Raw genomic sequence first — 27,465 nt, 5'->3', positions numbered from 1 at the left:
TCCTCATTGTCTAGTATGGCATGGACTCACTTCCAAAACCCAGTAATTTTATTGCTTTATTGTGTTTAAACACATTGCCATCAAAGTATACACAACCTCTCAAAGAAATAACAAAGGAGGATTGCACAAAGTTACAAAGGTTCTCTTTAGACCTGCCTCTCTCACTCTCAAACTCTCTCACAGGCTTAACTGTAGCTTCCAGTATCGATAAAAATATTCTGCAGCTCCATGTCCTGAAGCCAAATGTGTCCATGTGTGTCCTTGTGCACTTGCCCTCACACCCACACACAGTAAATCCATACATTTAATGGAAAGAGCACTGGGAATCAACATATTTGATTTATAACCTTGAACTGTAACTAATTCATATCTTTACTCATAAAAAAGTGGATATGAATAACTACATGAGATTCAAGTTTCCATCGAGTTCTGAACATTGTCTCCAGCTAGAACTTAGAGATTACATTTTTTAAAAAATCTTGGTGTATAGCTGAAGGTTTATTAAAAAACAATTCCATGACTTAAACAGTTTTTAATCCTAATAACACATTATTTGTATCCAATTAAGTTACTGAACATCTCCCTGTTTCAGCTGCATCAACTTCTAAGTAGGTGATTGGACTAAGAACATTTTAAAGTCCCTTCAAGAGCCAACATTCTGTCATTCTTTAGTTAAGTAACTCTCACTACAGGGGGTTCAACAAGTAAACTAATTTTGAAATATAGCCAAGAAATGGGAAATTCAACTGTTAAGTCTTCATGTTAGTTGCAGCATAATTGTGGGTTTTACTGTAGAAGGACTTGCAGTTGTCATAGAATTGCATTTAAAGCCTCCATGTTGAGGATATTGGGTAATAAATTCTACCATAATCTGAAGAGAGAAACTAGATGCTTCTCTACAAACCTCTGTAAAATGTCCAGTGACAATCACACCTAAGAGCTGACATAAGAGAAGGCCACACATCCGTTACAGTGAGGAAAGTACATAAAGGATCCTTCATAGTTGACAAGATTGTGGCATTTATCCTTCTTGCCCTGCGCTTTCAGTTCCCTGCCACAAATCAAGTGAGGGAAGGCCAAGAGAGCTCCTCATAAAGAGTACTTGTTTTCTAGCAGAGGAGACTTAAAAAATTTTTTTTCTTTTATTGATTCTAGAGAGAGGTGAAGGAAGGGAGAAACAGAGGGAGAGAATCATTGATGTGAGAGCGAAACATCCATCAGGCTTCTTGCACACAACATCTAACCAACCGAGCCACACCAGCCAGGGCCCAGTAGAAGAGATTTTTATTGCTTTCATCCTCCACTCCGCACCATAATTCTTGAGCTATGGAAATAGGTGTGCCTGCCCCATCCTGGCACCAGAGAAGAGAAGCATAAAAGAATTCTTGGCAGAACTCAGGGTCTTAGACTTTGGGAGCACATACGAACACAGAGCTCCTCACTAGGAAAAATGTTTGGGACAATCATCAGTATATAATGTGGAGAGAGGACAACAATGGGGCAAACTGCACTTCTATAGTTTGGAAAAGCAAGAGTTTCCCAGCAATCAACTCAATGCTGCAGAAGGTAACTAGACTCAGGTATCTGGGAAAGACCATTCTGTGTAAAGATGTGGGGAACACAGAGATGCACCAAATGTGAATGAGAAAGGATTCTGAAGAGTTCAGCTAGAGACTATCTCACCTCATCAGGGACTTGTGCATGTACGGAACGCTGTCGGGGGATTGTCCTCTCAAGTGAACCTCATGAAAAAGCTAGCATTTTAATGCCCTCCATGACAGAGGATATCTGACAGCTAAGAGAACTGAGAGAGACAACATCAGCAAAACCTCCCCAAAACCTCTGCTCCTTCATCTGTCTCTATGTGCACCTTATGCTTTCTCCCTTGTTGCAAGTTTAAACAATTATTTATAAAACTGATATAAGCTATCAATGAATTGAGTGCCAGCCTGCAAACCAGGATGTCACTGGTTCCATTCCTGGTCAGGGCACATGCCTGGGTTACAGGCCAGGTCCCCATTTGTTGGCATATGAGAGGCAGATGATCAATGTCTGTCTCTCACATTGATGCCTTTTCTCCTCTCTCCTTCTCCTTCCCTTGCCCTCTCTCTAAAAATAAATTAATAAAATCTTAAGAAAATAAAATTGGTATAAGCCATTTGGGATCTTTTTGTTAAGAGGCTAGGATCTCTGAAGTCAAAATTACCTGGAAAAGTGAGGTTGCTTAACTGAAAGTATATTGAGAAATGATGCTAAAATAGGGAATTGAACACCAGGTGATGTAAGCTTTGTAAAAAGTGTATTCCTTTAAGCTGGGTTTCAGACATTATACAACTGACTTCCTGAAGAAGAAAAAAAATGAGATCAATAAGCTTCAGAATTTCTGCAGTCAAGACAAGCCTCTATTTTCTTTTTATTTTTACAAGATCTCTAGGGGCAATGTCTCAAAAGCAGAAAGTTGTGGAGCAGCAAAGGGCCAGTAGGTGTTCACTAGGAAGAGCAATGAAGGTGAGAAGCAACTGCAATGAAACAAAAACAAACACAATGACCTAGGAAGAAGTTGTAAGAATTCCTCTTCTGAAAAAGCCCCTTCTGGAAGGAAGTTGCTGGTTTCAAAAAGCTTTAGCATGAGCCCAGAATCTGGAATTTATTCTATAAGCATTTACTGAGTGGCTGCAATGATTCACAAAGGCACCCTGTACTCTTCTTTCCCCTGCCCTCTTTTTCTGTATGTGTGCACATGGACTCAGGTGTTACAACTGGACTCAGGTGTTACAACTGCACTTGTGTGCGAATATAAATTCATTTTAAGTATTACATGTCTTATCATTGTAACAACTTCATTCCCCTACGTTTTAAATGACTGGGCTACATAGAGACCCAGTAACTTCCTGCCAAGATGGAGGCATAGGTAGATACACTGTGCCTCCTCGAACAACCAAAAGGACAATAAATTTAAAAACAGAAAATAACCAGAACTGCCAGAAGATTGGACTGTATGGAAGTCTGACAAGCAAAGACTTCTCCCCCATTGGGCAATCTTGAACAGGATAGCTAACCTCTCTGAGCCGAGATTTTGGTACCTATAAATCTAGGGGATTAAGCCAGTCTGGTGGTTTCCAAATCTTGTCTTCTGAAGTCAGAGGTAATTTAGGTGCCACCTCAAGGGAGAGGAGGAGGCTCAGGTGACCTTATTCCAGGAGAGCAGTTCTGATCTACCTGTTTTATATGTTGGAACTCTGTAAAGGATATCATGGGGGAAAAAGGAGTTTATTTTTGAAGAAGAATTTATAATAATAGACATCTGTAAATTCTGTAAGGTACCATACCCTATCCTCCATAAGTCAGAAGATCCCCTGACCACTTCCACTTGGGGGGCTCTTGACAGATGAAATGCTAAAATAGCCCACAGAGATGGCCATCCACATAAGGTGTGCGAGGGACCTGTATCTTCCTGTGCCGTCAGTGCTCCCCATGGCCTGTGCATCCACTTATTTGGAGACAACCTCTCAAGGTGAGATCGTCGGTAAATATGAGGCTGGGGCCGAATGGTCTTCCGTTTCTCCCCACATCCGCCCCTCAGGATAATACCTGATTCCCCACTCTACGTGTCTGACTGAGAGTCTCAGATAGCCCTTGCTTCTAGGATTGGCATGTTTGAATAAAATCACTCACAGAAAAGCTTCTTTATCAAGGACACAGAGAACTCCTGAGTGTTTTTTATCTGTTCCTGTCACATCTTTCTAGATATAGTCTTATTAAATGTGTTAACGGGGTTATTTTATTTCAAAAAACACATCATTTCAATAATCAAAATATTTGATTAGTCCAAATCCAACAAAACAAAGAAATCTGAACAGCCCCCTGAATATGTAGTAACGGGAGCTGGCAACCATTGCAGCCTATATTTAATGCTATTATCTCATGAAAGGTAAAAATATAGGAAAACATTGTAGTTTTATACCATCTCAGCATTAAAGGAGCGATAAAATATGAGAATGCATCATAAATAATAAAAATGGCCCATTTTTTAAACATAGAAGTGAGATAAATATTTTCGGAAGTGTCTGCCTCCCATGGTACTGTAGTACAGAGCTCTTTGTTTAGTCACGTTCCATGGCACACGTTACACTTGGCATTCGATAGCTCTGTAAAGTAAGTCTGGCACTGCATCTGACCAGATGCCCAGAGAACTCAAACTACTAGGGGTCTAGAACCCGTGAGAGTGTTGACTGAATTAATTGGATTCACCAGGTCCAACAGTTTATAAGGAATATAACCCACAATACAACAAATAAAGAAACAGGAGAACGGGAGATGCTCATGCCTTCTTGGTGCAAGGATGGCTGAGGGCAATGCACATTGATGAGAGGATTCTGATTCCTATTTGTCCCATTCAAAGATTCTTACATTGGGGTCACTAATACCTTCTAATTCCATTGATTTAGTGGCCTGTGAATCAAGCTAAGCGGTGGGGGCACAGGACAGCAGTCCCACCTGTGTGATCTTGCTGCAGAAACTAGCCTCGGCGACATGCTCAGTCAAGCCTTCTGGTTTCAGTTTGTCTTTGGCATTTGGGGATTTGACCCTCATGGTTTTGATGGCTCTCAAGAGCACCTGAAGGTCTGTGCCACATAGCAATGTATCATTTTAAGGGCTAAATTAGACTCTTTGCTTCAAAGTATAATATGTAAGAGGGTCTCACTTAGCAAGTGAGTGGGCCTAGGTCACCCCTAACAACTATTCCTCAGGCTGGCTATCATTTTTCTACATTGTTGCTATCTTGGCACTAACTTTTTGGCAGTAAAATTTATGTTCTTCTTTAAAAGAAAATCTGCTAGTTCAGTGATGACAATGAAGGGAAAATAATATAAGTCAAAGGCCTGGTTCTTAGACAGAAAAAAAAGTTTTGGCGAGGGAGCAGTTGTATTAGAAAAGGTCACACTATCGAGATGGTAAAAAGATGAGTGGTTTCCCAGAGTTGCTGGGAGGTGGCATGTGGGGCCGAAGGGCGAGAGATGAACAGGGGGAGAACGGGGCACTCTTAGAGCAGCGAGGATATTTTATATGATACTGTAATGTGGACATATGCCATTACCTATTTGTCAAAAGCCATAGAACTGTGCTACACAAAAAGTGCACCATAATGAAAACTAAAGACTTTAGTTAATAATAATGTGTCAATCCAGGTTCATCAACGGTAACAAATGCACCACACCAATGCAAGGTGTTAATAGAAGAACTGACTGTGCCGGGGGCTAGGGGGTATGTAGGAACTCTACTTTCTGCTCAATTTTTCTATAAACATAAAACCTTCCTAAAACTAAAGTATATTAATTAAATATTGTATTAGAGGGTGGCTTATATGTATACAACTGGAACAAGTACATAAATACTGTAGTCACAGGAAAAGCGATCCATGAAACCATTTCAAGTGAGTGCTACACCCTGTCAAAAAGCTGTTTATCAAATGAAAAATAAAATGTCCAGCAAAATCGAAAAAGTAGTTACCTGGTTACATTAAAGAAAACCCTCTTACCTGAACAGTGATATCGGAAAAAGTCAAAAGCCTGTGCAAATATTTCTGTGAAACAACCAGTAAGACTACTGGACTGACATTTTCCATGACAAATTTTAGTAAGTGTTTTCCTGAAGGAAAGTGTTCCATGGTGTAAAATTAATAGGAGAGAGCCACTGAGCTGCAAAAACATGCCTTCCAAGTTGAAGAGAGAAAATAGACATATAGTAAATAAAGATGTCTTTTGCAAACGTGCCTACCCAAGAAAGAAGAAGAAATTTGGAGTCTCAAGAGTCTGAGGGCAGACCGTCTTCTCTGATATCTTGCAGATACAGCCCCAAACTTAGGGTCACCTTCCCGAGCTGCTGTGACCTACGCCATGCTTCTCTGTAACACATTTCACCTTCCTCTCCATCCTTGTCCACACTTCAGCACACTTTGTCATCACTGCAGCAGTTTTGCTGATTGAGGTTACCAGGCAAAGATTACAAAGTAATATAGGATTGGGTTTATTTTAGTGGGTATCTTTAACAGCTATATACATAAAAAAGACTGAAGCTCATGTATCTGGAATTGTTAAGGGTCTGAAAAGTTCAGTTAAAATTTTCAGTTATAGGTAACTGTTTTAGAAGGGGGAGAAGGGGGAAGGAAATGTTCCTTGGTTTGAAGCAGTTGAGGATTGTGGAAGGCCTTAGGAAGGTCTCCTTGTGAATAAGAAGGTCTACTTTAATTTAAAGGAATTGTCAACATTCACTGTCCCAGCAAAAAGGAAAATGAAAGTTCTATTTATTTCAGAATAAATGTCTGAATGATGAAGCTAACTGTACAGGAGCAATGTAAGTGGAAGCCCGATGAACAAAAGCAGAGGAAACACATAACAACGCAGCTAGTGTCTGCTTCTCTATAGAGATCAAAACAAGAATCCAGAGAGGCAGGGTAGCTTATAAACAGTTGTGATACAGCAAATCAGGAAAAAAAAACACACACCCAAAAACGTGTTTCTAGCCCAAGATATAATTACCCAGGCACTTTGCAATTATGGATAACTTGGGTTTTCAGTCTTATCATAGACCTTCCTTGAGCTACATACATTATTGCAAAAATTAGCCATGTTACATAGCAATAACATCGAAGACATTACTTTGAATAGCGCCACATAAAATAAACATTGCCTTGAAAACCGGGAGGTTGCTAGGATATTATGTCAAGTGCAATCCTCTCCAGCTACATCTGATTTTTCCATTTTATATCTTCCTCAATCATTAGGGCTTAACCCTTACAGGAATTTACACAAAGATAGAGGATAGCTTACGTACTCCGCAAATATAAATGTTGCAGGGGTTCCATTCGATCCTTAGAAGGCCTTAGGCATTAGTGCTGAGAATTTTGGACAGGGTCAGCTGTTCTGGAAAAGGGCAACACTTGGGTTCTTGACCACATGGGGGTTTGTTTGGGACAGAAGATGGAATTAAGCTGGGTCCATGTGGACATTTTCATTTTCCTCTTCTATTTCTACAGAATGAATCAAGGGGAAAAAGACTTAGTGACAAGCCAAATCAATTATTTGAGTTATTTTAAGAAGAAGCAATTCATTGCATTGGTTGCCAAACTTAAAAATGCCTGGACAGCCTGTTCAAAGAGCCAGCAGCAGGAAGAGGAGAGAGACTATGCCAGAGAGTCCTGCCAAGAAGCGCGGAGAGAGCTGGGGCAGCACCACCTCCTGTTCATTAGCATTTCAATGGTCCTACTCACCCGGGGGCTGAGAAAGCCAGAGGATTTCGCAGCTACTTCTATTTCCTGTAAGAGCTCCTAAGATGTTTCTTTTTATTCATTCTATCCACTCTCTACAGGTGTATCCCTGATTCACCAATACAAACAGAGTCGATAACACAGGGAATACTTCATGGTGAGTTTTGGATTATTCTGCCTCTCAGGACTAATACTGTGTGTACTGCATTTCATAGAATCCAAAGCATTGTTGCATTCAGGGCCCTCTGTGAGATGGTATGACTTTTCTCATTTATAGAGCGGGAACTGAGGCTCAGGGACATTGTAATTGGTCCAATGATTCAATATGTAAGTGGCAGAGCAAGAGCTTGGAAATCCAAGTCAAATGTACTGAAAATGAAACCAAAGGTTTGTTCCTAGTCCACTAGGAAAGACCCTGTTAGTTGCAACAGTCGTAAACTAAGCACCCAGTAAATATTTGGCTCTGGCTAGGTATTCCGCATGCTTGACTCCCTCAATCTTGATGAAACAAAAGAGTAAAAGAAAAAACAAATCCTCACATCAATGCAAGGCACCACATTGCGCACAGAGATGACGTGAGAACGATTTTCCAGAAGAGAGGGAGTCTGCCACAAACAGAGAAAATAGACTTTTTAAAAGGAAAAAATTAATTTTCATCCAACTATAAATGAAGAAGATGGTGTCAAGATGTGCCAGCCAAAAGCAGCCTCTCGTTGGATAGATACCACATTCACGGTCATAGTTGTTAAACCGTTGTGATTCTCATTTTATAAATCGGTCATTGCTAACAGAATCACTCTAATTTCTGGAATCCGAAGAGCATCTTCATCTACCACAAATTAGACAGTAAATAAAAGGGTTCTTTAGTTACATGTTTACCTCTTACTTCAATAACCACAAATATGTCTGGGCAAAGTCATTTCTAGTCCGTGCCAACATCTTTTTAGGAGGAAGTTCACCAATGCCTAACATTTAAAGAAATACACTTGATACAGAGATAAAAAGTCACTTTAAATAAAGTCCACTTAGGCTTACTGCCAGTGATGGCCCAAATTTATAGAAAAGCAGACTCTCCAGACAGAAAGTTTTCCAGTTCCCAAGCTTGTGTGAGGCAGAGAACTGTTGCGTGGCTGCAAAGACAAATAGACTTTGAACATTGGGGTGCATAGGTCCTTTTGAATTGATGTTTCAGGATTCTTAGGGTATAGTTCCAGCAGTGGAATTGCCAGGTCAGAAGGCAGTTCCACTTTTAGTTTTCTGAGTAAATTTCACACTATTTTCCACAGTGGCTGCACCAGTGTGCATTCCCACCAAAAGAGCACTAGGGTTCCCTTTTCTCCACATCCTCACCAGCATTTGTTTGTGGATTTGTTTATGATGGCCATTCTGACTGGTGTGAGGTGGTATCTTTGTGGTTTTAATTTGCATCTCTCTGATACCTAGTGATGCTGAGCATCCTTTCACATGTCTCTGGGCCCTCTGTGCATGGACAAAGCCAAAAGCAGGTAGGATCAAGGGTGGGAAGTAGATGGCTGGGGTTGGGGAGAGTTGTGGGGAGAAGATGGAGATAACTGTACTTGCACAATGATACAAAAAAGGAGGGGGGAGAAAAAAACAGACTTTGGGGAGCAACTCAAATATTACAATATCGTGGCCCTTAGACAGTGCTATATACCTCATTTCCTGGCACACGTTTGCCATCAGAGCAAAGGAAATGAGTTTTGCTTTAAAATCAGAGGATTTTAGCTGATTCGGGCTACAGCTGATGAGCACAGACCCTTGTTTCACGTATGTCACTTAGCCCTCTACTCCCCCCATGCATTATCGAACACGTAAGTGCAACTTTATCTGCTATGTTTATATGCCAACCCTTTCGTAACTTATTAATTTGGGAAATACCCATGTCTAATATAGTCACAGTTGCATGTCCTAGCTCTCTGTCCATAATTTTCTAGTTTTCTCTGAATACATTTTAGTATATGGTCATTTGCAAAAATTCAGCCTTTGGAGTAACTTAGTGGGGACACTGGACAGCCCTCCTGGAAAATGAGTTTCTAAGAAAAGGACATATTAAACAAATATTGATTATTAAAGTAACACTTTTAGGTTTTGCTGGTCCTCACTTTAATGTGTTCTAAAACTTCTTTTTCCATAGAGGGAAGAAGATTAAAGTTACCACTTTTGCACTGCTGAGCTGCTCTGCCACGAAGGCCATGCTGGGCGGCAGCTTCGAATTTGGGCAGGCCCTTGCGTTCATCATTCGGGGCGCTGCCGCTGGAGCACAGGGGCTTCTGTGCATTGTAGCAGGTGTGGTTAGTTTGTCTCTCCCTCCCTCCTTCTCTTTCTCTTTTGTGTTAGTGTGTAAACACAGGCAGGCACATTGTCAAAGGAAAAAAAAAAGGAGGACTTGACGAGTGAGAAAATCTCATAAGGTGAATAAATAAGAATTCTCAGAATAAAACCACAGCAAAATCTGCTTGCTGTGCTCCTCATTGCCTTTCTCATTCATGCATAGATTTTACTGAATGCCTAACTCCTCCTAGAGTCCTGTGCCGGGGGCTGGCGCTCCATGAAAGAGTCGGACGTGCAGCCAGTGTTCAAGCTGTCCTCACTCTGGTGAGGGCCCTGCCACATGCACACACCATCATCGAAGACAGCAATGTTTCAAATGCGAGGGAAGAGGCGCAAGAAGCTTGAAGAGGAGGTGGTTTCTGCAGCTTGAGAGGAGTAAGGAAAAGCTTCGTGAAAGGAGTTGTACTTGGGTTGGGTCTGTAAGGATAGCAGAGTGGTCCTCTTTCCTCCTGAGGTTTCATCCCACCTCATTTCCACCTTTCAAAACCCAACCTATTCCTCAAGGTTTGGTTTGGACTCTAGCCTATTTATAAAGCCATTCCTGATGCCACACCAGAAGATGTTCATATTTTCTTTCCATTTTTTGAACCAGAAGTTACTTTGTACTTCTCTTGTAGCACCTGTTGCATTCGTTCTTGTATTACACTTGTCTGTGTACATAGGGCTTGGTGCCACTATACAGCTAGTTCTTCCCAGTTTCCCATACCCCTTTTAGCACCTACCCTGGTGTGTACCATAGGTCCCAAGTGAGTCCCCGACAAACAAATGAATGACTTCATTTGCTTGTCCTTTATTTTGTCCACTGACCTATGGTATCAGCTGCCTGCCCTTTTTTACAAAGGAAATCAATTGTTGCCATTAGCAAAGATGGGGCAATCAATTGTAATCCAAGCAATTGTTGCCCCATCTTTGCTAATAGTGGGGGAAATACATTAAGAAGCTTCAGTTTATACACAACAAATTCGGAATCATAAAATGAGGCTGTATTTGCATATTACTTTCTCATGGGAACATATGAAACTCGGGAGGAAAATCCAGTCTAAGAACCTTGATTTATTTTGACACTGCTTCCCATGAGTGATCAAGCTAAAAGTTGAACTTGGCCTTCATGATTGAGTCTAGTTACATTATGTTATGTTCTGGACCCTGATTTTAACTTTGAATTGCTATTTTCCTCTCAAACACACTGTTGCAATTTTGTCTGCTTCAGGGAAACTCTTGGCCCGTGTGCAACACTGTACAGGTAATACGAAGGGTCTCAAATGGGCGTAAGTGAATGAGCATAACTGCCGACATGCCCCAAATTAAATATATTTGCAGCTACTTCACTAATGGTAAGAAAATAAATCAGACAGTAACATTAGATTTTCAGCTCCTTCAGGCCTACCCCATGTGTTGAAATTTAATAGTCTAGTTTCTTTAATCTGGAGTCCTGAGGTAAAGCTAGCTATAAAATTATCAGATCCTTTGACAAAGAATTGTGAGAAGCTCAGGAACCTCAGGACAACTTTAAACATTCCAACATCTGAATCATAGAGGTGCCAGAAGAAGAAGAGGAAGAGCAAGAAATTGAAAACTTATATGAACAAATAATGAAGGAGAACTTCCCCAATCTGGCAAAGGAAATAGATTTCTGGAAAGTCCATGAAGCTCGGAGAGTCCCAAAGAAGTTGGACACAAGGAAGCACACACCAAGGCACATCATCATTACATTACCCAAGATTAAAGAGAAGGACAGAATCCTAAAAGCAGCAAGAGAAAAGGAAACAGTTACCTACAAAGGACTTCCCATGAGACTATCAGCTGATTTCTCTAAAGAAACCTTACAGGCAAGAAGGGGCTGGCAAGAAGTATTCCAAGTCATGAAAGGCAAGGACCTACATCCAAGATTACTCTATCCAGCAAAGCTATCATTTAGAATGGAAGGGCAGACAAAGTGCTTCCTAGATAAGGTCAAATTAAAGGAGTTCTTCAACACCAAGCCATTATTATATGAAATGTTAAAGGGACTTATCTAAGAAAAAGAAGATCAAAAATGCAAACAGTAAAATGACAACAAACTCACAACTATCAACAACTGAACCTAAAAACAAAAATAAAAACAAAAATGAACTAAGCAAACAACTAGAACAGGAACAGAATCACATTAATGGAGATCACATGGAGGGTTATCAGTGCAGAGGGAGAAAGAGGAGAATGGGGGAAAAGGTACAGGGAATAAGAAGCATAAATGGTAGGTACAAAATAGACAGGGGGTGGTTAAGAATAGTATGGGAAATGGAGAAGCCAAAGAACTTACATGTATGACCCATGGACATGAACTAAGGGGGAAATGCTGGTGGGAGGGGGTGTGCAGGGCAGAGAGGAATAAAGGGGAGAAAAAAATGGGACAACTGTAATAGCATAATCAATAAAATATATTAAAAATAAAATAAATTTAAAAGAATTGTGAAAACATGAAAAAAAATTCTATCAATTACAGTTATTAGAAAATTTTCACTTTCCCCTTCAGAAAGAGAATAACTTAGCATCAGGTTTTGGTTCTCTAAATCAATAATGAAGCAAAGAAATAGGGATTCATTTATTTTTCCTTTAGTCCAAATCATCCATCCATCCATCCATCCCTCCACCCTGGTGGGAGCTGCAGCTCTGTGCTCTCTTAGTGATTTGAATAATTAGTACACAATGTTTCACATCCTTTCAGTTCCAGCGCTTACTAGAGCCATTATTGTTACTGCCCATTTAATGCTATCTTTGACTGACTTCACATATGCTGTGACAATGCCTCAGCTGTGCTCTTCTTATTCTGAAGGTTCTGTGATACTGGCATGTGTGACATTTGTGGAAACATACTTGATACACATATATAACCTAGAATTTCAGGGGCATTAATGGCCATGAAGCTACTCTTAAGAAACAGAGGCTCAAGCCTCAGTCATCTGCAATGTGGCCAACCTGATAGTATAGTATAGTATCATACAGTCTTTCTCTCCTGTTCTGCTTCTCATCCCAATTCCCTCACTCTTGCTCTTGCTCTCTAGGGTGACTTCTCAAATAAACTACCTGCATACAAATCTTCATCTCAAGCTGGGCTTTAAGTGGAACCAAGGATAAAATGGTTGGTATCAAGACTGACTATACAAAGATGGTATGATGGAAATTAGAACTGGATCAGTTGCCAGTCAAATAGCATAAGAACCCTCTCTTGCTGGTGAATGACGGGTGAGGAAACAGGCCCAGTACCCACAGAGTCCATTGATTTCATTTCTTTCTCACTGACCCTGGAATTTGTGGGTAAGCCTTTCTTATAGGTCTGAGCTTCTACTCCCTTTACATTTTGACCCTATCCAGGTTCTACTTGGGATCTAATTTAAGACTTCATCCCTTTCTGGTTAATGCCTTGTTTTGTCTGTGAGTACTTGGTTGGCACTCTGGCCTGACTCTTGAAATCAGGATGTTGGGATTGGAACTGTGCTAGCTCAATTCCTTTTAGAACCAGACCATTCTTACTGGAAATTTGCTATTCGGCCTTTGATTCAATTCCTTTTGGAATCAGACTATTCCTACTGAAAATATGCCATTCAGCCTTTGGTCTGATTTTTGAAATCAAATTGGTTCTAATGAACTTTTGTTGGTATCTGTCTTGTAGGCTGTTTAGGTTTTTGCAGAAATGAGATCTCACTTATCTACATTCTTTGAGGTCATCCGCCTGTCAGGGACCCTGGCTAATTTTATGTTCAGAAACAGCAGTCCCTCCCAATGTACATTTCAAACTGAATGAACTGAATTGACCAAAAATAATTCAGAAAACAAATGGCCAGGATGGGGAACCTTCAAATTTCCCAAGCTTACTTTTCTTAAAACCGAATTGGAAAACCATAGTTGTAAAATTGTCAAAACTGAATTGAACGCCTACATTGATTAGTATTTAGAGGCGTCCAAATGTTACCAGGAGTCTAAATTGTCTCTTTGCAGAATAAAATTTTAAAATTAACTGAGACAAACAAACACTTAAAGAAAGACAAAATGGTGCTTCAAGCCTTATGCTCCTCTCACTGGTTCCTTTGCCTCAGGCTCCACCTCCAGAGCCATTTCCTCTTCCTCTTCCTTCGAGCCTCTCCCCACACCCACTTCCTCTCCCTCTGTCAGAACCTTTCTCTTTAAAATTACACCTTCTGAAGATCCAAAGTGTCGACCCCTAATTTCTTAGGGAACCCTGGACTAAAACTAAACTGCAAGTCATAGTGAAAGATTTTCCCAAAGTAACTGAAGATCCTTTCTGATTTGCTGAGGAATTCAATATAGTTATTCAAATTTATGTCTGGTTTCTCTGATTTATATCAACTAGTTCATATGCTTGTTGGTGAAGTTCAGGCTCAGCATTGGATGGAAATCGCTGAGTGGGAAAATCCTGAAAGGCCTTTAGGATTGCAGCCAGGAGACTATCCCACTGACTTGTTATATAATCGGGACTGGGAAATCACTGACTCTAGATTTGGTCAGTCAGGCAAATCAGCTTGCTCGCAGCCTAGATGAGTCACCTGAAGGAAAAACCACTAAAATTCTTAGTATTCAACTCTGGCAGATAAACGACCCTATATGAAACCAAAAGTCTCCTAATTTCTGCCATTATTGCAAAGAGCGAGGACATTGGAACAGACGTTGCCACAAACTTAAGCACTTCAGGTATCTTCAGCTGTCTAACCAGCCTTCCAGGGTCCTCCTCACTCCCAGTGATGGGGCTCCGAGGAACTACAGGGGCTCTTCCCAACCCTCCCACTTATTTGGCTCAGAGGGACCACTCTCCAGTTTGGGAATGCACCTCTCTCTGTCCTTCCCTGACACCTAAGCCCGCTCTCCATGCTACTGTAAAGCAGGCTCTGCCTCAAAGTGCTCAGACAGTCCAAAGAGTGGGATGTCTAATAAACCTCAACAGGTTCCTGTCTGTGAACCTACCCCTTTTTGGGGGGCTCTTTGAGAGATACCCAGCATTTTCTCCTCAGCTCCTCCAGCCCTATTCATGTATTAGGCAGAGACTTCTTAGAAAAGAATCATGCTGGGATTTCTCTCTTCCAAAGTGAGAAATAATTCTGTAATTTGAAAGAAACCATCAAAATAGCTAACCAGGTGAAATAAAGGATGCTTCAACATCTTTTATTTGCTCTGTTTCTGATGGCACTATAGCTAAGCCTGGAAGCACTGATCCTTTGTTCCGATTAGATCAGCTACCCTTCTCTTTACGAAGAAATCATCTAATATTGGCAGAATTCACAGTGCACTTCCTAGCAAGATTCAAATGGAATCATCAAAACTCCTTCCTAGAATCAATCAACACACCATAAATAAAGAGACCCTTTAAGGTGTAAAGCCTGCAATGAAAGATTACAGAATTCAGAGCCTCATCATCCCTTGAACTAGTGCCTATAATGTTCCTATTTTACCTGAGAGAAAAGCCATGGGCCAAGGGTGGGGGTTTGTCCAGGAACTCCCAGGAATAAACAACATTGTTGTCCCTTGGCATGCTGCTGTTCCTAACCCTCAGGTGCCGCTCTCGTCCATGCCAGCGGGAGTACCTTCTTCACTGTAACTGATTTATGCAGTGCCTTCTGTAGCATTCCACTTGATGAAGCTAGCCAATACCACTTTGCCTTTACTTGGGAAGGAGAACCATTCGCCTGGACAGTAATGCCTCAGGGTTTTACTGAGAGCCCTGATAATTTCTCACAAATCCTGAAGACTGACCTGGATGATACCAACTTCTCTAGGTGGAGAAGTTGCAATAGGTGGACAACTTGCTTCTTTGCTCTTCCTCCCAAGTTTTCTCACAGGAAGACAACATCTACTTGCTAAATCTTTTAGCCTTTAAAGGACATAAGGCCACTGAGGAAAAACTGCAGTTTTTCCAAACCCAAGTTCTGTATCTAGGGCACCTGATTTGAGAATGAGGGCCCAGGTTCAGATAGGCTTCATGGTGTTACAAGTTTTCAAAACCCAAATCTACTCATCATCTGTGAGGTTTCATCAGGCCAGCTGGTTATTGCCAAAACTGGATCCCAACTCTCTCTCTTAGGGCCAAACCTTTGTAGGTTTTACTAAAGAACAACAACCCTAACCCAATTTTATGGGAAGAACAGAACAGCATAGCCTTAAAATCTGAAGGGAGAGTTTAATGAACCCACCTGCCTTCGGTATCCCAATGATCGGGTTCCCCTTTTTCTTTTTGTAAATGAAAACGAGTGTACTCACCCCAAAACATGGGGACCACCACTGACCTATAGAGTAATACAGCTAGCAACTTGACCCTGTAGCACAGAGGCAACCCTCTTGCCTTGGAGCCATTACTGTCACTGTCCTTTTGGTTAAGGTCCCTGAGGAAATTGTTGTGGGATCCCCTTATTTATCTTTGTATCCCATGCAGTAAAAGCCCTCCTGAATTCTCATCACATTCAACATTTCTCAGTCAGGCACCTCACATCCTATGAAACCCCTTTGTTAACGATTCTAGCTCAAGATTAAAAATCCAACAATTATTGGTTTCGTAAAAGGAAAAAGCTCTGGTTTGGGCCAAATAACAACCCAGTCTTTCCAGAGACTCTAAAATTCTCACTCCTGATGTTGTTCATGCACTGACCCATTGGTCCTCTGACAAAATGATAGAATTCATGAATTAATATTGGTGGGAAAACGAGAGGCCACAAAAATAGGCTACTTCACTTGTCCCACTTGTCCAAAGCCTGTTCACACTATGCCCAGATTTTTTAATTGCCTAATGGACAACCTGAGGTCTGACAAGTGGATTTCATATAGTTTCCCTGACTCAGGGATATCCAATATGTTCTGGTCATGGTCTGTATGTTTTCTCACTGGAATGAAGATTTCTGGTGTAGACAGGCTGCTGCCTCTTCTGTGGTTAAAGGCCTTTTGCAAAAGAGTGTTCCTCCCAGGGGAACCCCTCTCGAGCTCCATGGTAATCAGGGAACTCATTCTACCAGTCAGGTGTTTCTACAAGCCTGTGCTGTTTGGTCAGTTCTACAACACTTTCACTGCACTTACCACCCCCAGTCCTCACACGTTTAGTTCAATGCACTAATAACGGCATAAAGGCTCAATAGGCAGCGTTTGTAAAAACCTTCCAAGTACCTTGGCCAAAACCATTGCCATTGGTCCTTCTAAATCTCAAATCCGCCCTTTTTGGAACTCATAAACTCTCACCCTTTGATAAAGTCACAGGGCAGCCAATGCCCCTGGCCCCTGCGTCTCTTGGTCTGCAGCTGATAAAAGTATACTTCAGTGTTTTAAAGGCCTAATGGCTTCTATCAACATTAACCACGTTCTAGTACAGGAATCTCTATACAGTGTGCTCCATGGAGATGACCTTAAGCAACACACTTTGCCACCTGGACTCTTTGTCTATTGAAAGAGTCACCTCTAGCAAGACTCTCTTCAGCTTTGCTAAGAAGGCCCTTCTCGGGTGCTGCTAATGAATCCTGGTGCTGCCAAACTCCAGGGAAGAGACTCCAGGACTCACACAGCAAATCTAAAGAGAGCACCCAACCCTGGCTGGACCTGCACACCACCTGATGACCTAAAGGTGAAGATTTTCTGAAATTGAAGCATATGACACCGGATGAGACAGTTTTCCCAAGGTGTTCTGACCAGGCAGTTAGGAGGCTTAAAACTCACAGAAGTCTCTCTTCCATCTGGGCTATTAACTGGCTCTGAATTCTTATACAATTGAGTCTATGAATTTGCAACCCTATAGGCTGTATTATTAATAAGACATTTGTTCCAAAGAGTTTCTTTTCCAATAATGATACTGTTTAATGGCTTTGTTTTATCCTGCTTATATCTCCCTAAAGCACTTAATTTTTTCAGTTCTGAGTGTACCTTCTCCATATTCACTATTCTAAGATAAGGGCTTTAAATGGGAAATGCCTGAGAGATCTCCCTCCCAGCTCCTCTTGTGATTCAGATGTGACTGCAGTAGATTTCAAATCTGCGCACTTTCCCTCTGACGTAGACACAACTCCAGGAAATGTTCTTCCCAGCATCAGGGGACAAAAGCCACTGAATCAGGAAAAACCTGACTGCTGATAAGCAATGTTGTTGGAGAACAATCTTGATCAAAAGAGGAGAAATGTGTAGATTAATAAACAGAAACTTCATTTAAAATGGAGTCAAGAGGCTAGAAGAGAGAACTGTCACTGTGTCACTCAACACACATGATTGTCCCCAATAGGAAGAGATTGTACCCTGAATATGCAACAGGAACTGATACTACTCTCCGACCTCAGCAGGAGGAAAACAGATTCATCCTTTCTCAGTAACAGCTCAACCAGTGGGAGGCTGCCAGAGCTCAGCCAATGAAAATCACTCTGCTTGGAACTTCGTTTTCTCCAATGGACTCTTCATTTACAACTGCTTCTTCCAAGTCCATAAAAGAGTGTTCCTCTCCTTTGTTTCTCTGGACTAGCACATGGTTTGCCATAGACTGCAAGTCCTGAAATGCAATCCCTTGTTTTTCCTGCATACAACCATTTTGCTAGAAAAATTTCTGGTGATCTATTTGTTGAAGGTCCTTAAATTGGCATGCCATTTTGATTTGTCTTTCTACCTGTTGTGAATCTTTTATTATACCAATACATTGTAACCTTAATTCAGTTCTTATTTCTTATAGGATCTATTGTAATAAGCTTTTAACTGGTCTTATGGACACTGCACACTGACTACAAGATTAACTTTCCTAAGGTGCTGCCACTCTCTTTCTTCCATTGATTCAGTGGTTGCTGGTTCTCAGGTTTGAGCTCTTTGGTTTCCCACTCAAGCTGTGGCCCTCGTCCGCCTTTATAAACTTATTTCCTCCAATTTCCTCCCACAAACTCTGCTTCAACAGAAACTTGGGATATGTATTGATGCAGAAACTACAGGGCATTAAAGCCAAACAAATCTATATTCAAATCAAAGTTATTCAACTAAGTGACTGGGGATCTTGGGCCCTTACCCTCTATAATGACTATATTGTTCAGTTTTTCTCATTCAAAAAATAGTATAATTAATACCTACCATAAAGCCTTGTTGAGAAAGTGAAATTGATATATACAAAGCACCAGTAGGAGAGCAATCAGTACTGTTTCACTCATCTCTTCTCCCTTTAAATATATATAAATATATATACAAATGTAAGTATACAGGTATATATATTTATATATACATATATTATATATTAATACATTTAATATAAATATATCATATACACATTTAAGTATATATGTATATATACTATAATTTAAATATATTTATTATATAAGATATTTGTATATAATTTAAATATAGTATATATTTATGTTTATATTATAAATACATGTATATATTTATGATATACATGTACATGTTTGTATGTAAATATACACACATATTTTATATGTATATAAATATATACATGTATATAAATATGTATATAAATATGTATATATAATATATATAATATGTATGTATGTATGTGTGTATGTATTCTCCAAAGATTTCCAGAAGCACAATTCACCAAAAGTCAACTTGCCCAATGGCCAGTGTGCCAAATTTAATGAACTTTTTGGCAAATGGATTCAGTACATTGGCATATATCCCAATCTACTGCCTCTGTGCTCTGCTAAGATTGTTATATTTGCCCTCATGTCCTTGTCTACAGAGCCTCTCTGATCCTTGCCTCAGAGAGAAGTCTTCTCTCTTACATCTGAACTTCCACAGTGACTGTGTTATCTCTCACCTTCTGACACTAACCAATGTAGCCCCTGGAACGCAGAGTGACATACGTTTGGCCAACATCGACACTGCTACTGGCGGTTATTCACCAAGCTGCTTCAGAGACACCTTCTTCTAAACCCAGGCTTGGTTGTAAACAGTCTGCAATGACCTCATGCCAAAATTCACCAAACCATCCAGAATGTTCTGCTTCACTTCATTGCCTCAGAACTCTCAGATACAAGGGTAGAATCACAGGTCTGAAACAGGCTCCTCATATTTTCCTTTTTCTCAGAAGAATGCAATGTAAAATAAATACAATAAAATTATATTTGCATCTTGTCATTTATTTTGTCTTCTTTTCTTTTGCTAACCATCTGATCTCATTTTTCTAATTACTTCCAAAACATAAATAAATCTCCTCTCCTTCTATTTTTCCATTTTAACTATCATTCCAAGTTGTTTTAGCTCTGCTATTAAAGAACCTCCTAATAATTAGAGACCTCATGTTGGCATATTGTGTCTGCAGCAGCATCTTTCTACTATGGTCCTCTGAATACACCAGGTTATAAGTATATAGTTTTGGAATGAACAAATGCCATTATATTGTGTTAGATATGATAGGGTATTGCAAAGAAATACAGACAAGATCTCAATCCACAAGAAATTTACCCTTTTGGTGGAGACATAAGTTACAAATAAACAGTTAATAACTATGAAAGGCCACAGATGATTACAAAGAAGTTCAACAGTACAAAAAGGAGGCCCGAGGCAGACATCAGCTCTCAGCTGAGAGTACTTCCAATTAGCAGCTTGCAGTCTATCTAAAGTTCTCAGGGACACTTTTCAATTCTTTGGAAGGTGGAATGGTATAGTGGAAAGGGACTTCTTTAAAGTTTGACAGATGCAGATTATAATATTTTTTGGTCCCACTTAACACTGGCACCAACATTATTAGTATTTCCCCATCTAAAATAGAAATAATAATTCATACACCACAATCATTTTTGAAAGGAGTGTTAGAGATAATCTATGTAAAGTGTTTTATATTTATTAGTGACCTAACAAACCTTAGGTGTTACATTGCTTTAGTCAAATAAGTGAATTCGGTCTCATACTGGCATAAAAATGCTCTTATCCTGTGGGCTCCAATCTGCCCAGTGCTGATGCATCAGTTCTACCCTTGTTTATAAGTTTCTGTGGAGTAACTCCTCAGCCAACGGGTTACATAGGACTCAGAGTCCTATCAGGCTGGCTAGTACTAACTGCAGTCAATGTCAAGTTGTGTCAGTTTGGCTCCAGCACTGACCTTCTCTTGTTGCTCAGTGCAGATGTCTTTGGAGGAAAACTGAAGAAAACCTGGTGTGTGGGGAGCTGGGGCCGTTCCAACCCCTCAGAAAGAGGGCGGCCCACAAAAGGCCCGAGAGCAGGGCCAGTCCATGGGCAGCTACTGACAGGATGTTTCACGGTGCCAGCACGAGAGTAAAAATAGATATGAGAGTTTTTTGCAAATGGAGAAAAAGGCTGAAGAAACATTCCCTCAGCAGACATAGGATGAAGGAAAAGACAATATGGACATTTCACTTGTATTATCAGGTAATTCTAGTCATAATGAAAGTAGCTGCAAGATTACACATAATTTTCTCACTTAATCCTTACGGTGAGATAAAGTTTATCATTACCATTTTAGAGAAGAGAAAATAGAGAAGTTCAATAAATATCCAAGACTATAGAGCTGAAAAGCAATGAAGCTATAATTCAAACTCTAGGAAATCAGTGTGAATAGTTTCTGGTGGACGATACTCAGAAACTCAGGAGAACTTATTTATAATGTAAGAACTCTCAAGAACAGTCTGTAGATTCTAGCTGAAAAGCAAAGTAAAGAAATACAGATAAACAAAAACACTAATCTAAGAAACTAAAATTTTACTTTTTGAAAAGTTTTCCCATTCCGTTGAATTTTCATTTTTCACATTACCGTGCAAAGGAAACTGAACGAAGATCTCCTGTGACCCCCTAGTGAGAGGCGGCGCTGCGGTCCAGTGCAGCCCCGTAAGCAGCCCTGGGTGACCAACTGCAGCACGCAATTTAAGATGGTTAAATGAGCAAATGCGGGCTATACCAACACTTTCTGAAGTTGGTGAGAATTATATTAATCACTGTTACACACTGAATGTCGGTATCCCTCTGAAATTCATATGTTGAAATCTAACTCTCAACGTGGTGGTATTTGCAGGTGGGACCTTTGGGTGGGTGCCTAGGTCACGAGAGTGAAAGTCCTCAGAACTTGTATGCCCTTGACTGAAGAATGGTCTTCTCCTCTACCAGGCAGGGAAGGTTCTCCTCTTCAACCAAGTGAGTAGCTTCAAGAGGAACGAACATATGTGGAGTTGTGAGGGAGAAAGGGGACAGAGAGTTCTCTCACCTATTCGCCGTGTAAGGACAAGGGACAGCCCTCTGTGAAACAGGAGGCAGGCCTTACGAGACGCCAAATCTGTTGGCACCTAGATCTTGGACCTCACAGCCTCAAAACTGTAAGAAATAGATTTCTGTCATTTATAAAGCACTTAGTCTGATATTCCGTTATAGCAGTCCAAATGGACTAAGACAAGTGCTCTCCTGAGGAAAGTGATATCTGTAGTCAATAATTATAGCTACAAATATGTGGATCAGTTCCTGTCTAAGTTTTCTAAAGAGGTATCTCAGCACTGAATATATTCAACCACATAATTTATTACAACAAAGGAAAACCACCAAAATACTCCATTTCTCTTCTCTTTTCTTATCAAACTTCTACTCATTTTTTTAAAAGAATTTGCTTGTCCTACCACTTTCATGAATAACATCTGATTTGCCTCGCTAGAACTTAATTTCCCTTTTCTCTAGCCCCCCGTAGTGTTTAACGTCTGCAGGATTCTGGGCATTTATCAGGGCAGGAAGCAGTGTTTTTAAATGTTCCTCAACACAATTGCAATAAGTCTGTATTTCACCCTAAAGCCCTTCTAGTTAAAACTAGACTAGGAGGCTGAGGTCTATATACCCTGAGGTCTAAGGAAGAAAATTCAGAGAGAACAAAGAATTTATTTCCAATCTGTTGAAAGTCAAAACAGACTTCAAAAAAATTATAATATAAGCAGGGGTGTCCAACCCATGGCCCGCAGGCCACGTGTGGCTCAGGATGGCTATGAATGTGGCCCAACATAAAATCGTAAATTTACTTAAAACATGGGATTTATTTGTGATTATGTGTCGCAATGTATTTAATGTGTGGCCCAAGACAATTCTCCTTCCATTGTGGCCCAGAAATACCAAAAGGTTGGACAGACAATAGTCCTGAAAGTCACTTTTAAATGCATGGGGTAGGGCAAGAGAGTGAAAAATTGGGGGAATTTCAAAAACTTTGCTTGAAAACCAAGATCCAAAGCCTGAAGAAAGTGCTCATAAAGTTTAAGTGGAAAAATAATTTACGAGAGACAGAACTAAGGGCAATGTAAGGAGGGAAAGAAATGTTGGCTATGAAGAGGGTAGGTGGGCTGAGTACTTGGGATGGAGTAGACAACCAAACCCCGTCTGGGGATGAACCCCCAACAGGCTTTGAAGAGTGTGGCCTGGGAAACTGAAAGCCTTGTAGCGGGGGGGGGGGGGGGGGGGGGGCAGGGGGGTACTTTCCAACATGGCCCTGTGAATAGAGTAATGACTGAGAGGGTCTGCACATGGCTGTTCAAAATCCCAAACAACCTACTCAGGTTGCCATCATCGTTTCCTCAAAGGGGCACAGAACTGGCAGAGAATGGACTGGAAAATCCCAAAATGGGAGGTTGAAAATGAGTCCATGGACCTCATGACTGGAGGCACTGCGAGACCAGAGACATCAGCTGTGGCTGGCAGAGCACAGAGATGGGACCTGACGATACAGGCAGTTCTCAGTGGAGGCCAGTGCAGACAGCCACAGATGTAACAGGCCTACTAGAGGGTGGGAGGGCACCTTAGTACCCATCTTCCCTGAATTTGAGCTGGAGCCTGGGGAAAAGCAGCAGAAAGAAAAGGAAAAATAAAAATCTTAAGAGCTAGGTTTATGCTTTTCACTTAAAAAAATTAAGGCATTTAGAAATAGGGACTTATTAAATAAGCAAATTTTGATTGCACTCTGAAACATCAGGATAAGCCTATCTATTGGGTTGTCCAAAAAGTTTATGTTTTTTCTGTAAAATAAAAGACATATTTTTCATTTTCACCAATAAATTTATTGATTTGGATATTTTGAATATGTCAGCTATCTCCCACATGGTGTAACACTGATTGTTCTTAATTAATGCCTCAGTTTGATTGCTATCAACTTCAGCTGGCCTACCCAACCATGGGGCAGCGTCCAGAAAGAAATCTCCAGCGTGAAACTTCACAAACAACTCTTGACACATTCCATCAGTCACAGCACCTTCACCATACACTGCACAAATCTTTTTTTGCATTTCAGTTCTATTTTTACCTTTCTTGAAATAATAAAGCATAATATGCCAAAAATGTGTATTTTCTTCCATCTTCAATATTAAAATGGCTACACAAAAATTCACCAATTTTGATGTTTTTTCTAAAAATGCACTTTGATATGACAGCTGTCACAATACAATCTAACAAAATTGTTTCAACTGAGTTAAAGACAACTAAGTGCCACTAGAGCCACCTTGCGGGAAAAAAACACACTTTTTGGCCAAGCCAATACCTTGGTTCAGTAATTGATTCAGGAATGACCAAAAAACTCAGGCTTAAGCCAAATAGTGTTTGACATTCTGCTAGCCAAAGTGATTGGTTCAGGAATGATCATGTGATCTAAGTCAGTCTGATCAGGGCATCTGTGTATGTGTGAGTGAGGAGGGCTCTAGTCTGGGTTGTCGCTGACACATGCAGAGGAGGCAGGCTTGGAATAAAACTAACCTCATGGAAGCAAAGCAAGAAAACAAAACAAAAAAGTATGAGACAATGAAAGGAAGACACATTCAAATTACAGAATTTTGGAAAACAGAAAATTTTGAAGAGGATTAAATAATGGACCCTTGGTCTTACTATTCAAGAGCAACTTCTGGGTACATTTTGGTTTCTTTAATTTGATTCTTAGTTTATAGTCAGGATTATTTCTTATAAAATATTTGTGATGATACTTTGTGTTATCATTTTTCATCCTGGCTTATTCACTTAATATATAATTTCAAAACTAAGTTTCACAATCCTAAAGCCTGGGGCTGGTAGGGGCAAGATATACCTAAAAACTGACCCAAATTCAACTTTTGATCTGCTAGTGATCACTTAGGAGTGCCAGCGTTGCTTCAGCAATTGGTTTTTGGTAAGCTGGCCAGCACTGGCCTTTGTGGAAGTGGACGGCAAGGTAAACTTGGACCTCTGACTGTGAACACCTCTGTGTCTCTTACCCAGCTGGGCCATATCTTTGCAGTAAGTTGGATCTCTTGCCCACATTAAAGAATGGGTATTCTCTACGGGCTTCTATCTTTGAGTCAACTGTGACAAGCCTACAGTCATGATATTAATAGCAGCTAGCAGCTAGCACTCTTTTGTCAAGTCCTTGACATGTACTAACTCCTAATCTTCATGGTCATTATACAAATTAGTTACTGTCACTTTACAACCCTATCCCTCCAATGTTACAAATAGAAACTGAGACACGAGGAATTTAAGCAACGTGGCCAAGTATGTAGCTAAGAGCTCACGGTTTTACCACTGTGCAAATACACCTTACTTTTTACGTACTGCACAATTACTTGAACATTTTCCATGTTATTACAAACACTTAATATGTATTATTTTAATGAGCAAATAAATATTACATCCTTATATAACCCAACCTCTGTGATGTAATATTAACATTATTTCATTTTTAATTTCATAAATAGTCCTGTGGTGAATATATATGCATAGAAAAGTTTTTCTATATTTCAAATTTTTCTTAAGAAAACATTCTCAGGTGGAATTATGAAGTCTAATGGTATGACTATTTCAAGTTCTTGAGAGAAATTGCAAATTACTTCCCAAAACTGTTGTATCAATTTACTTCCCCAACAACCAAGTAGGTGAGTATTCCTACCAAACTCTCACTATCACTGAATCTGAACAGTATTCTTTTGTCAATATATTATGAGTAGTAAATAATAATATATGATCATTCTTTGTCTGATTTGCTTTTATCAGTAAATAATATTTGTAATAATTAAGAAATGTAGATAAAAGAAATGATCTGACTAATAAAGTTAACACCTTAAAATTCAATCCTGTACTTAAAACATTATTTTGTATTACTGAAACAATGAATTATTTATGTTTAAAAAGAATCCAATTATTATATAACTCTACCAATACTAACTTGTATAACAATATATCACCAACTACGGAGAAAGTACTATTCACAGAGAACCACTGAAATAAAATGACCTACACCAAGGCCTCCTGCAAACAGTATAATGTTTAAAGTGCTTGTTTCACATCTCTCAATTGAAAGAAATAATGAAGATTATACACAAAGGGAGGAGAGACATATATCAGCGCATTTTAATCTGAAAGTGTGAAATGTTTCTTAAAAATTAAAAAAACAAACAATACTCACTGATTTTTCCTATTCAGTCACTTGATGCTTACTTTAACTTTTAAATGCCCTTTCCACTTAATGACCTAACTAGAAACTTGAGAAGCTAGAAATAGTTCCATTCATTTTGCACCATACTCCCCCCTCCACCCTTTTAGTGCCTATGGTCTCCCTTAGGAAGGTGCTTGTGCCAGATGGTCCTCAACCCAATTTCCTGTAAATATTCATTTTTAATGATAATAATTAAAAACACTAATTTGCTCTTAACCAAGGCTATTTCTACTGAGGCCTCTTGGAACTTCACAAATACTAATTAAGCCTCAGATATGAGACTTTCTTTTCTAGTCTTATGAAATGCCAAAGGCTTTGTCCCCAAAGTTATATTCTACGCACAAGCAATGACATCAGTGCACAGGCAAGAGTTCAGCCTTTTCCTTCCACCAGAACATCAGGATGGACTTGCATTGTTTGGCTCCAGTTTGGGCCACGCCATCAGGAGGAAACAGTAAGTCTCTTTCCAGGCTGGGATGACTTGTTGTAGGGCTATACGAGGTTGCCCAATCTCCTTCCCTTAGCCTCAGAAAAACATTCATCCAATAGTTTAGAGCAGTGCTTTTTTAATGTGAAGGACAAACCTTTAAACGAGGGATTTTTTAGTCTGGGGTCTCCCAACCCCAGAGGCCTCCAGAGGGTCTGGGGATAGAATTCAGTGTGTCAACAAGCTTGAGAAGGAAAAATTGGCATCTTTATCTTCACTAACCTTTAACTGAAATATATTAGTTCCTTTAATTACTAATACCACAAAAGCATTAGTAATACTTTTGACTTTGTCACCAATGGAAATGGCAGATATTTTTATATCACATTAGGTAATACAGATACTTTGAAATTTTGTTTATATGCATTACTACTTTGAGATTATGGTAGCTTTTTTATGGTTTTAATTTAAAAGCCATATATTACCATATTACACATTTGAAGATACTTTAATACCTGTATTCTACATTTTGCTTTATCATCTGAGGTACTTTATTGCATGATAAAATAATCACAGCAGAATGCACATTTTTCTCAAGGGCATGTGGAATATTTCCAGGATAGGCCATATGTTAGGCCACAAAATGAATCTTAACAAATGTAAAAGGATTACAATCATATAAAGTGTCTGTTCCAACAGCAATATAAAAAAGCTAGAAATCAACAACAGAAGAAAAACCAGAAAATTCATTATTGTAGAAATTAAACAACATAATTTTAAATAAACAATAGGTCAAAGAAGGAATCACAAGAGAAATTAAACAACTAAAAAAATACAAAGAAAAATACAACACTGCCAAAACTTATGGGATGTAGCAAAAGCAGTGCTCAGAGAAAATTTTAGCTGTAAATACCTACATTAACAGAGAGAAACAACTCAAATCAGTAACCTACTGTTCTACCTTAAGGAACTAAAAAGGAAGAGCAAATTAAAGTCAAATCTGGCAGAAGGAAGGAGATGATAAAATAAGTATGAAGATAA

The sequence above is a fragment of the Desmodus rotundus genome, chromosome 1 (genome assembly GCF_022682495.2).
Source record: "Desmodus rotundus isolate HL8 chromosome 1, HLdesRot8A.1, whole genome shotgun sequence".
Lineage (NCBI taxonomy): Eukaryota > Metazoa > Chordata > Mammalia > Chiroptera > Phyllostomidae > Desmodus > Desmodus rotundus.
This window is presented reverse-complemented; position numbering follows the sequence as displayed.